The sequence below is a fragment of the Apodemus sylvaticus genome, chromosome 7 (assembly GCF_947179515.1).
Source record: "Apodemus sylvaticus chromosome 7, mApoSyl1.1, whole genome shotgun sequence".
Taxonomy (NCBI): domain Eukaryota; kingdom Metazoa; phylum Chordata; class Mammalia; order Rodentia; family Muridae; genus Apodemus; species Apodemus sylvaticus.
In genome coordinates this window covers 39,811,914-39,823,611 of record NC_067478.1, presented here as the reverse complement: position 1 = coordinate 39,823,611, position 11,698 = coordinate 39,811,914, and the positions used below count along the sequence as shown (strand labels likewise).

At 39.8% G+C, this 11,698-nt stretch overlaps 1 pseudogene; it reads left to right on the top strand.

Moving 5' to 3' along the window:
• The first annotated feature begins 9,739 nt into the window (after positions 1-9,739).
• LOC127688380 (protein LLP homolog) lies at positions 9,740-10,108 on the top strand (annotated as a pseudogene).
• Positions 10,109-11,698: the final 1,590 nt, after the last annotated feature.

Genomic DNA, 11,698 nt, shown 5'->3' with positions numbered 1-11,698 from the left:
TTGTATCAATCAAAACCTTTTTCCCCAGATATCTCAGAATCTCAATTAATAGATGAAAATGGTAAGGGAAAAAATGATGGATTTGTTTGTTTCCTCTAATAATAATGAAGAAATGTATAAAATCAAATGATTTACATTTTCTGAAAAGTGGGGAGAGTAAATCAGCGTGTGCAGCACACTGATGGGATCCTGTAGGTGAATTTAAACATAGAAGAACTCAGTGGAGAGGATCAAATACTCTCCAGATGTGATCTAGGATGTCCCTTTTTCTTCAGCACTATGTGGCCCTATGGGGGGAAATGATCAGGTCAGAGTATAGTAAACTACATCCACCCCTCGAAGAAGTAGAGAATCAATATATGGTGTGTATGAAAAATCAAAGCAACACTATTTTAGAGGAGTTCAAGAAAAGTGAAGCAATGATGGTCCACAAGAGGAGTCAACTAATAGAAAAGTATCAGAAGCTGAAGGCGATGTCTCAGAAGCCATATGAGGTGCTGCTGCTGCAGGTAAGCATGGAAGAGGGCTTGAAACAGCTTTATTGTCTGAGGCCACATGTATAACTGTTACATCTGAGATCCCTTTCTATATCCCCTCTACTTATTATCAGGTTTTAAGAAAAATCTGGAGAGATAATTTCTGTAATAACCTAAAATAGCAAGCTTGTTGACATTGTGTCAGAAGTTTCCCCATTGAATATCTAATTTGTTTGTCTTTGTAGCTTGCTTCATTGAAACCCCAAATTAAGTGATTCTAGTTACCAAACACTCCATTTAACCTCCACTTGGATATTAGTACAGTTTTAAAGTAGTCTACAAAAAGTTTGTTCTTTTTGAAAGCTGTAATTTTGAGATTTCTTTGGAGGTGAGGGATTTGATATATGTTCTGTCTTTCTTTTCTTTTGTTTTTGTTTTTGTTTTTGAGATAGGGTCTCTCATGTAGCTCTGTCTGTCCTGGAACTCACTCTGTACACCAGGCTGGCCTCAAACTCAGAAATCTACATGTCTCCCAAGTGCTGGGATTAAAGGCATGTGCCACCACCTCCTGGCAGATATATATTCTTCTTTATTGGTGCACAATGGCCTCAGATTCACAAGATTCCTGAGACCTAAACCCAAAATTCTAGAGTTACAGATATGAGGCACCATGTAGCGCTTAGGCCTCAGTTTTAAAGTATCTTTAATGAAAGTATCCCATGCTTTATGTACAAGATCAAAGAAAGTCCTCTTTGCAGACAGCTGTGTGTTACAAAGCAGTGTATAACTCCTACCCATATGCTTCTCAAATATTCTCACAGCCTGATTTCATTAAAACTTCCTTCTATATGCTAATCCATGTCATTGGCCTTACCCTGGGACCTGAAAATACATTTACAGGATGAATCAGTGTAGTGACGACTGGCAATTATATTTATATATAAAACTGTATGGACTGGAGAGATGGCTCAGTGGTTAAGAGCACTGACTGCTCTTCAAGCAGTCCTGAGTTCAAGTCCCAGTAGCCACATGGTGGTTCACAGCCATCTGTAATGGGATCTGATGCCCTCTTCTGGTGTGTCTGAAGGGAGCAAGAGTGTACTCATATACATAAAATGAATAAATAAATCTCTAAAAAAATATGTATATATAGAACGACATGGTGGGCTGTTCCTTCAGATATCTAAACTTCTCTTGTTTTGTTTGCAGGATTTGGATGACTTGTTCAGAAGGTGAGTTTAATCCTCAGTGTAAGCCAGGATACCCTGTACTAAGTTACAAAACTGAACAAGCCCTCTTAGCAATGTACAAATATACTTCGTATAGAAAATACTTAGTTGTTTATGGATGATGGGTTTGGGATTGTGTTCATGGATATGATGCCTGTTTGGCGTTACCAGACAGTGTCTTTTCTTTTTCTCTATGAATGAAGCAGTGTATGTAATGGTCTTGAACTAAAATTTGTCATTTTCAAATCCTAATCATTGAATCCCATGGGCTGTACTTTCCTGGTAGTAGAAGAAAGGGGCTGGAAGCATGGGAAAGAGGTTGGTAACAGGAAGGGCTTAAGAGAGAGCATCTAAGAAGAAGCCACCCTGTCTCCTGACCATGGGGTTTCTTTAATATCAGAAAATGTTCTGTGTAAAAAATGTTCAGGTATTTCCTTTTATTAATTTGATTTGTAAGGAATACCTATGTGAGTGCAAATGTGTGCGGGGCACAGGAGCACTCTCAGGAGTCTGTCCTCTCCTTACACCATGGGTTCCTGAGATTGAACTTCAGTTGTCAGGTTATGTGACAAGGGTTTTAATACTTAGCTCCCAGTGAATATTTCTCCTCATTGCTTGGGTGATGTCTGTAGCACATGACAATCAATATCTTCTCATTGCAGGAGTGAGTTAGTGCAGCTGACACAGAGAATGAAACCAAAACTTGGTGCCCATCCTAATACTGGGCTAACTGCAAGAAGGTTCAAGTACTTCCAAGGTGAGTGTAAGCACTGATATTATGACCAGAGGTGCCCTTCAATAGTGAGATGACCTTTCTACAATGAATATTTTAATTCCCTAAAAATATATGTCTAGTTAAGCCACATTGTAATCATATTTAGGCAGATGTTTTTTCACAAACAAAGATTAATAAATACCAATTTAATGATGTACATGATTCAGGCTGAAAATATAATATCACTTGTTCCTTGAGACACACAGAATGATTAATTCAAGACAGTTTAATATATATTAAGCCATTAAAATATTTGTATGATTTCTATTAAATATTTTAGCAATTGATTTTTTTTTTATTTTAGAGACATTATTTCTCTTTGTATCCCTGGCTATTCTGGGACTAGCTCTGTAAACCAGGCTGGGCTGGGACTCACAGAGATCCACCTGCCTCTGGCTCTGGAATGCTTTAATTAAAGACACGTGAAACCATGCTCACCTTTCAGTTGAATTTTCACAGTGTATTATACTCCATAGATTAAAAATTCACAAGATATAGTGGCACCTACTTGTAATCCCAGTATTAAAAACATGGAATCAGGAGGATTGCCCAAGAGTTTGAGGCCAGAAAGATTGACATAGTGAGTTCCATGCCAGTCAAGTGTATATAGCAGGAAATCCTATCTCAAAGAATCTACAGAAATGATCACACATGCACATGCACACACAAAACCCAAACAGACAAAGTCATATATCACAGGTAATAAAAATACAACAAGTTGATAAGACATGGAGCAGTCTGAATCACACTCGGAGATCAAAATGTGGATTGTAACATCACAGGGAAAGAATATCAGAGCAACCCGGATTTAGTTAAATGCAGACAATTGGTACTAGGGAGCAACTTCTAATGCATACTTAGATTTATCATACAAATCTGCATAGTGGGATTAAAATCAAAACCATAAGATGAAAGCAATCATGACCTAGGACTCAGGAATAACTTTTGATGGAGACTCAGGGGTACAGCCTTCAGGGGGTCCTCATTGCATTGCACACAGCTTGTTTGCCCAGTGTAACCAAAGCCCCTGATAGAACTGTGCAGTTCTGTGCTGTGGCTTCGACTTCTGCAGCTTCTCCAGATTTTCAAAAAAGTTTTCATTATGTGCTCATTCTGTTTCTTTGGGAAACCTCTTGACTTTGATTTACCTGGGCTATAGCTACGCTTCCAGTCTTAGACTTTCTATTTTTAAAACCCAGGAAATCTCTAGGGACCCCTCTCTCTCACACCGACAAATGTAAATATTTGTTTTTAACTAAAATTTCTTTCTTTTTTTTTTTTGATTTTTTTGTTTTGTTTTGTTTTGTTTTGTTTGAAACAGGGTTTCACTATGTGTGGTCCTGGGTGTCCTGGATCTCACTCTGTAGACCAGCCTGGCCTCAATCTCAGAAATCCGCTGCCTCTGCCTCCCAAGTGCTGGTATTAAAGGAGTGTGCCACCACGGCCCAGCTAACTAAAATTTTGTCTCTTCCTACAGTGAAAGTTTTCTTTCAAAATTTGATTATATACAACTGTTACCCAAACTTAGTTTTTGGTGTCAGAAGATTCACCGCTAGACCTTGCAATGAACATCCATTTCTGGCTGTACCTGAATCCTATCGTGATTCCTGGGGAGCAGAGAGCTTTACCACTGGAAAACATTACTGGGAGCTGGATTTGAAGGACCATGAGCAATGGGCTGCAGGGGTCTGTGACAATGTCTGGTTAAAAAAGAGAAACTTTGAGATTGGATCTGAAGGAGCATTTCTTCTTGTGTGTTTGAAGGACGGTGATCATTACAGTCTCTTCACTACCTGCCCAACATTTCATCACCACATAGAGAAACCAACTGGTTGGGTTGGCGTGTTCCTTGATTGTGAGGGTGGATGTGTGAGTTTCCTGGATGTAACCCAGAGTTCCCTCATATACAGCTACTGCCCTGGGACTTTCCATTGCACTGTCAGGCCTTACTACTGTACTGTCTACACATGATCATAGGAAGCTATATCCAGTATGCTAGTGCTTTTCTATGTTAATGTGTCCCCTCTTTATTGTGATTACATATTGTGATGGTTGTATATTCTTGGCCCAGGGAATGGCATTATTAGAAGGTGCGTCCATGTTGGAATATGTGTGTCACTGTGGTTATGGGCTTTAAGACCCTCATCCTAGCTGACTAGAAGCCATTCTTCCACTAGCAGCCTTCAGATGAAGATGTAGAATCCTCAGCTCTCCTAGGACAGCCAGGGCTACACAGAAAAAACCCTGTCTCAATAAACTAACAACAACAACGAAAAAAGAATCCTCAGTTCTGCCTGCACGATGCCTGCTCCTACTTTGATGTTGCCATGCTCCCACTTTGATGATAATGGATTGAACCTCTGAACCTGTAAGCCAGCCCTATTTAAATATTGTCCCTTTTAAGACTTGCCATGGTCATGGGGTCTGTTGAAAGCAGTAAAACCCTAACTAGGACAAATATTACAATGATATGATTTTTATTTTATTTTATTTTTATTTTTTTTTGGTTTTTTTGGAGTTGTTTTTTTCCAGACAGGGTTTCTCTGTATAGCCCTGGCTGTCCTGGAGCTCACTCTGTAGAACAGGCTGGCCTCGAACTCAGAAATCTGCCTGCCTTAGCCTCACAGTGTGCTGGGATTACAGGCATGCACCACCAGCAGCCATCTTAGAATTAGAACTTTTTAGTGTGTTCAGTATACAAAGTGGTATTCCAGGACTATTGAATTATTATGTATATATGTGATTCTAACTTAGTGGTATCAGGCAGAGGTACAGAGATGTACTGTAGGCAGATTTGTTGATCAATAAAAGCTTGAATCCATATTTGATATAAACAAGTATAATTATTTACCATCTGTGAACGAACCATACTCTCATCATTCAGAGAAAAGGGATTTTTTTTTCTAGAAAGAAATGAAAGTGAGTTTCCCCCTCTTCTTTCATTTCCATTATTTTATAGTTCTTTATGTTGGGGACACACCTGAAACATGTTAATTGTCCCCAACATAAAACAGCTTTAAATATCGAGTATTCTTCCAGTCTAAGAACACACAATTGTTTTATGACATTCAAAAGCTACAATCCTCTTCTGGAAACCTCTCATTGGTGGTTTGCTAGAGTGTCCTGTGCACCTGAGCACACTGAGAGAAGTAGATTGTAATGTCCATCCAAGGCCACTTTCTTTCATCATCCTAGACTTTCAGAAATCTTAAATTTTTGCCTTCCCTTTGGTTAGCCAGCATGGTTCCCTCTGTCTTTATCATGTTGTTCCTAAAGGCATAATCTAAGTTACACTTCTTTTTTTTTTATTCGATATAATTTATTTACATTTCCAATGATTTCCCTTTTCTAGCCCCCCCCCCACCCCGAAAGTCCCGTAAGCCCCCTTCTCTTCCCCTGTCCTCCTACCCATCCCTTCCCACTTCCCTATTCTGGTTTTGCCGAATACTGGAATACTGTTTCACTGAGTCTTTCCAGAACCAGGGGCCACTCCTCCTTTCTTCTTGTACCTCATTTGATGTGTGGATTATGTTTTGGGTATTCCAGTTTTCTAGGTTAATATCCACTTATTAGTGAGTGCATACCATGATTCACCTTTTGAGTCTGGGTTACCTCACTGAGTATGATGTTCTCTAGCTCCATCCATTTGCCTAAGAATTTCATGAATTCATTGTTTCTAATGGCTGAATAGTACTCCATTGTGTAGATATACCACATTTTTTGCATCCACTCTTCTGTTGAGGGATACCTGGGTTCTTTCCAGCATCTGGCAATTATAAATAGGGCTGCTATGAACATAGTAGAACATGTATCCTTATTACATGGTGGGGAGTCTTCTGGGTATATGCCCAGGAGTGGTATAGCAGGATCTTCTGGAAGTGAGGTGCCCAGTTTTTGGAGGAACCGCCAGACTGCTTTCCAGAGTGGTTGTACCAATTTGCAACCCCACCAGCAGTGGAGGAGTGTTCCTCTTTCTCCACACCCTCTCCAACACCTGCTGTCTCCTGAATTTTTAATCTTAGCCATTCTGACTGGTGTAAGATGAAATCTTAGGGTTGTTTTGATTTGCATTTCCCTAATGACTAATGAAGTTGAGCATTTTTTAAGATGCTTCTCTGCCATCCGAAGTTCTTCAGGTGAGAATTCTTTGTTTAACTCTGTACCCCATTTTTTAATAGGGTTGTTTGGTTTTCTGGAGTCTAACTTCTTGAGTTCTTTATATATATATATTGGATATTAGCCCTCTATCTGATGTAGGATTGGTGAAGATCTTTTCCCAATTTGTTAATTGCCGATTTGTCCTCTTGATGGTGTCCTTTGCCTTACAGAAACTTTGTAATGTTATGAGGTCCCATTTGTCAATTCTTGCTCTTAGAGCATACGCTATTGGTGTTCTGTTCAGAAACTTTCTCCCTGTACCGATGTCCTCAAGGGTCTTCCCCAGTTTCTTTTCTATTAGCTTCAGAGTGTCTTGCTTTATGTGGAGGTCCTTGATCCATTTGGATTTGAGCTTAGTACAAGGAGACAAGGATGGATCAATTCGCATTCTTCTGCATGCTGACCTCCAGTTGAACCAGCACCATTTGTTGAAAAGGCTATCTTTTTTCCATTGGATGTTTTCAGCCTCTTTGTCGAGGATCAAGTGGCCATAGGTGTGTGGGTTCATTTCTGGATCTTCAATCCTGTTCCGTTGATCCTCCTGCCAGAAACAAAGAGAACCATCCAAAAAATCAACAAAACCAGGAGCTGGTTCTAAGTTACACTTCTTAATATCCCAACATGGAGATACGATTTTACTGTCTTGAACATTTATTTGTTCACATCAAGTTTGACTTGTGTGATGCCTAGGCTCTGACCAGAATATTACACCAAGGACTATACAGAGTCCTCAGATCTTACGGTGTCCCTTTAGGAATCATATTTCAAATAGTATCTTAGAAAAGACTAGAGTGATCAAGAAGACAGTATACATAAGAAATCACACGTGATGACTACTTGGCCAGCACCAGGTATTTGAGAAGAATAATCAACAACCATACAATTCAATAAGATCTCAACACATAGAAACATTAAATTCAAAGGGGATGATGAGGTGTTTTATATTTCTAATGCACCCATTTCTATTAGAAAAAGAGAAAGCAAATATTGGGGTTGCATTTAAATCATGTACAGAATTTTTTTGTGTTTTTTTGAGACAGGGTTTCTCTGTGTAGCCCTGGCTGTCCTGGAACTCTCTCTGTAGACCAGGCTGGCCTTGAACACAGAAATCCACCTGCCTCTGCCTCCCAAGTGCTGGGATTAAAGGCCTGTGCCATCACCACCCGGCTCAGAATTCTTGAGAAACTCTGAATTCCCCAATTTCCTGAAAGATTACATTCCAGTCATAAAACATCACTTTTGATACATTTACAATACAACATCTTATATGTAACACTCTGGAAACTTTGCAGAAGAGGCAGATACATCATAAGAGCCAGAGCACCAGAACATCTGCTTCAAAATAGGCACACCAAGGAAGAGGGAGTTGAAGGAGGTTTCTTGGGTGACTATACAATATAAGAAATTGCCTTAAATTAATATAAGATCTAAAACACACAGTGGTCAAGAGTACTGACTGCTCTTCTGAAGGTCCTGATTTCAAATCCCAGCAAGTACATGATGGCTCATAACCATCTGTAATAAGATCTGATGCCCTCTTCTGGTGTCTGAAGACAGCAACAGTGCACTTACATATAATAATAAATAAATCTTTAAAGAACCAGAACAGTCATGGCATCTCAGGGGCTTATCTCCTGTTCCAAGCCCCTCAAATGCACATTTGGGGTGGGCAAAAGGCTTTCATCTTGGCTACTTTTAACAAAATATAGAATATAGATCCTTTCTTATTTAATTATTGTTATCTTTTGAATTCAATGTAATAAGCTGAAACACAACACTTATGTATATACATTTTAAAATTTATTCTTAAATACAATACAGCCTGACCATATCCTCTCCTTCTTCCATTTTTCCCAGTCCAAGGCTGGGCAAGGCAACTCTAGCAGGAAATGGGTCTCAAAAGCAGACAAAAGAGTCAGACCTCTTTCCAATTTTAGGAGTCCTACAAAGCCACAAGCTAAAAGCCATAACATGCAGAGGACTCAAAGCACAGACCAATGCCCCAGGATGTCTGCTTCAGTCCCTGCTTAGTTGATTCTGTGGGCTTTGTTATCCTAGTATCCTTGACTCCTCTGACTCTTATTATTTTTCCTCCCCTACCCCTTGCAGAGCTGTGTTGGTACACACCTTTAAGCCTACTACTTGGGAGACAGAGGCAGGCAGAATTCTGAGTTCAAGTCCCGTCTAGTCTACAGAGTGAGTTCAAGGACAGACGGGGCTACACTGAGAGACCCTATCTCAAAAAAAATCATCCTCCATCACAGCCATAGAATTCCCTGAAGGAATCATTTCATGGACTTATTTTTCCTACCCTAGGTCCTTAGCTATTCAGACTCTATTCCTTGATTATCCAGGTAGTGTCAGGCATGGCTCCCTCTCTTGTTGTGTGGTTTGAATTAGACCACTCACAATTTGACTACTCCCAAAAGTTCTTCTCCATTGCCCCAGCACATCTTTCAGGCAGGCTATATTGTAGGTCTAAGGACTGTAACTGGGTTCATGTTGCAATCCCACCACTGTAAGTTGCCTGGTTATAGAGTATGGCTGGTCCAGGCTCTACATCCTCCATTGCTGACAATAGTCTTTAGGGTCACCTTTGTACATTCCAGGGATTTTCCATTTCACTAGATTTCTACATCAGCTTCAAAAGTCAACCATTTCCAGTTGACTCTCCCATTCTCTCCCTCCATTCCTCCTTGAGAACTTGATTCCTTCTGTTCCCATCTCTACCTATCCTAGTCTACCCTCAAATGTATCGTACACTTCCTCCTTGTCAGTGACATACATTTGTCCCTGGTAGAGCCCTCCTTGTTAATTGGCCTCTCTGGGTTGGTGGTCTGCAGCATGATTATCATTTACTTAACAATTAATAACCACTTATAATTGAATGTATACCAGGCTAGTCTTTCTGGGTCTCTGTTACCTCATTCAGGGTGTTTTTCACTAATTCCATCTATTTTCCTGAAAATTTCATGATGTCATTTTAAAAAATAGCTGTGTAATATTCCATAGTATAAAAGTACCAGATTTACAGTTGGAAGTGTCTGTGCTTCCGGTTGGTGTTCTAAGCATGGTCAGCAGTGGTGTTTCTCGGGTAAATCATGGGTCAAAGGTTGCAGGGTAAGTGGAAAAGGAAGATGCTTGCTGAGAAGAGAAAGAAGAATTCATCAAGGGAGGTCAACAGACTTAAAAGTATTCACAGTGTTGATGGTGATGCTTTAATGAACCTCATAGAAATAGAAACTGTGATGGTACCCAAACATTGCCAGGAGAAAATGCAATGTGACATGGATGATGAAAAAGGATAACATGAAATGGAAACTGAAATTATGAGAAACAGAAAGACTTTAGACCAACATGTCCAGTACCCAGGGTGGATGAACCAGAGGCAAAGAAAAAGACAGAAGGCCAAGAGAGAAAAGAAACAGGGGAAAGTCAGAGCAAAGGTTGAGAAGAACATGGCCTGGTAGACCCTTAAAGAGTGGAAAGAGAGCCAGGCATGGTGGTGCACCCCGTTAATAGCAGCACTCAAGGCAGAGGCAGGTGGATCTCTGAGTTTGAGGCCAGTCTGGGCTACAGAGCAATTCCAAGATACCCAGAGATGTTTTACACAGAGAGAAACCCTGACCCAAATAAACAAGCAAACAAACAAACAAACAAATAAACAAAAAAAAACAGAAGCTATTTGTTTTCAGTTTGGACTTAGTTATGTAAGTCACAACCAAAATAACTCACTTGTGTTAGAAATGTGAATAAAATATCTTTGGTGATGAAAGAATATTATGCTGAGTTTGGGACTGGATACAGCAGCCTAGATCATGAGCATTAGTGTGCTTATACATATTTGATCTTACAAATGTCCATTATACTCAGTGCCAAAACATGCTCATATCAACAAAGTTTGGGCAGAAAGCTATTATGCTGTCACATTCAAAAATTGCTTATAAAGGGCCTGAGGATGACTGAACCTCTGTTCCTTGTTGGGTGGCTCACAACCAGCTCCCTGGTATGCACCCTCTTGTGGCCTTCACTGGGACCCATATTCATATGCACAAGCTTCCACTAATAACTAGATATCTAAAAAATAAAGAATAACTAAAATATTGCTTTTGGCAAAATGGCCATTTTAACTATATTGACTCTACCGATCCATGAGCATGGGAGGATTTCCCTTTTTTGAGGTCTTCTTCCATTTCCTTCTTCAGAGTTTTGAAGTTCTTGTCATACAGATCTTTCACATGTTTTGTAAGAGTCACCCCAAGATACATTATACTCTTTGTGGCTATTGTGAAGGGGGTCATTTCCCTAATTTCTTTCTCAGCCTGCTTATCCTTTGAGTATAGGAAGGCCACTGATCTGCTTGAGTTGATTTTATAACCTGCCACTTTGCTGAAGTTGTTTATCAGCTGTAGGAGTTCTCTAGTGGAGTTTTTTGGGTCACTTAGGTAGACGATCATGTCATCTGCAAATAATGATAGTTTGACTTCTTCCTTTCCAATTTGTATCCCTTTGACCCCCTTATTTTGTCGAATTGCCCGAGCTAGTACCTCAAGTACAATATTGAAAAGATAAGGAGAAAGGGGGCAGCCCTGTCTAGTCCCTGATTTTAGTGGGATTGCTTCAAGTTTCTCTCCATTTAGTTTGATGCTGGCTACCAGTATGCTGTATATTGCTTTTACTATGTTTAGGTATGGGCCTTAAATTCCTGTTCTTTCCAAGACTTTAAGCATGAAAGGATGCTGAATTTTGACAAATGCCTTTTCAGCATCCAATGAAATGACCATGTGGTTTTTTTTCTTTGAGTTTGTTTATGTAGTGGATTGCATTGATGGATTTCCGTATATTGAACTAACCCTGCATTCCCGGGATAAAGCCTACTTGATCATGGTGATGATCGTTTTGATGTGTTCTTGGATTCTTGGCAAGAATTTTATTGAGTAGTTTTGCATCGATGTTCATAAGGGAAATTGGTCTGAAGTTCTCTTTCTTTGTTGGATATTTGTGTGGTTTTGGTATCAGCGTAATTGTGGCTTCGTAGAAGGAATTGGGTAGTATTCCTT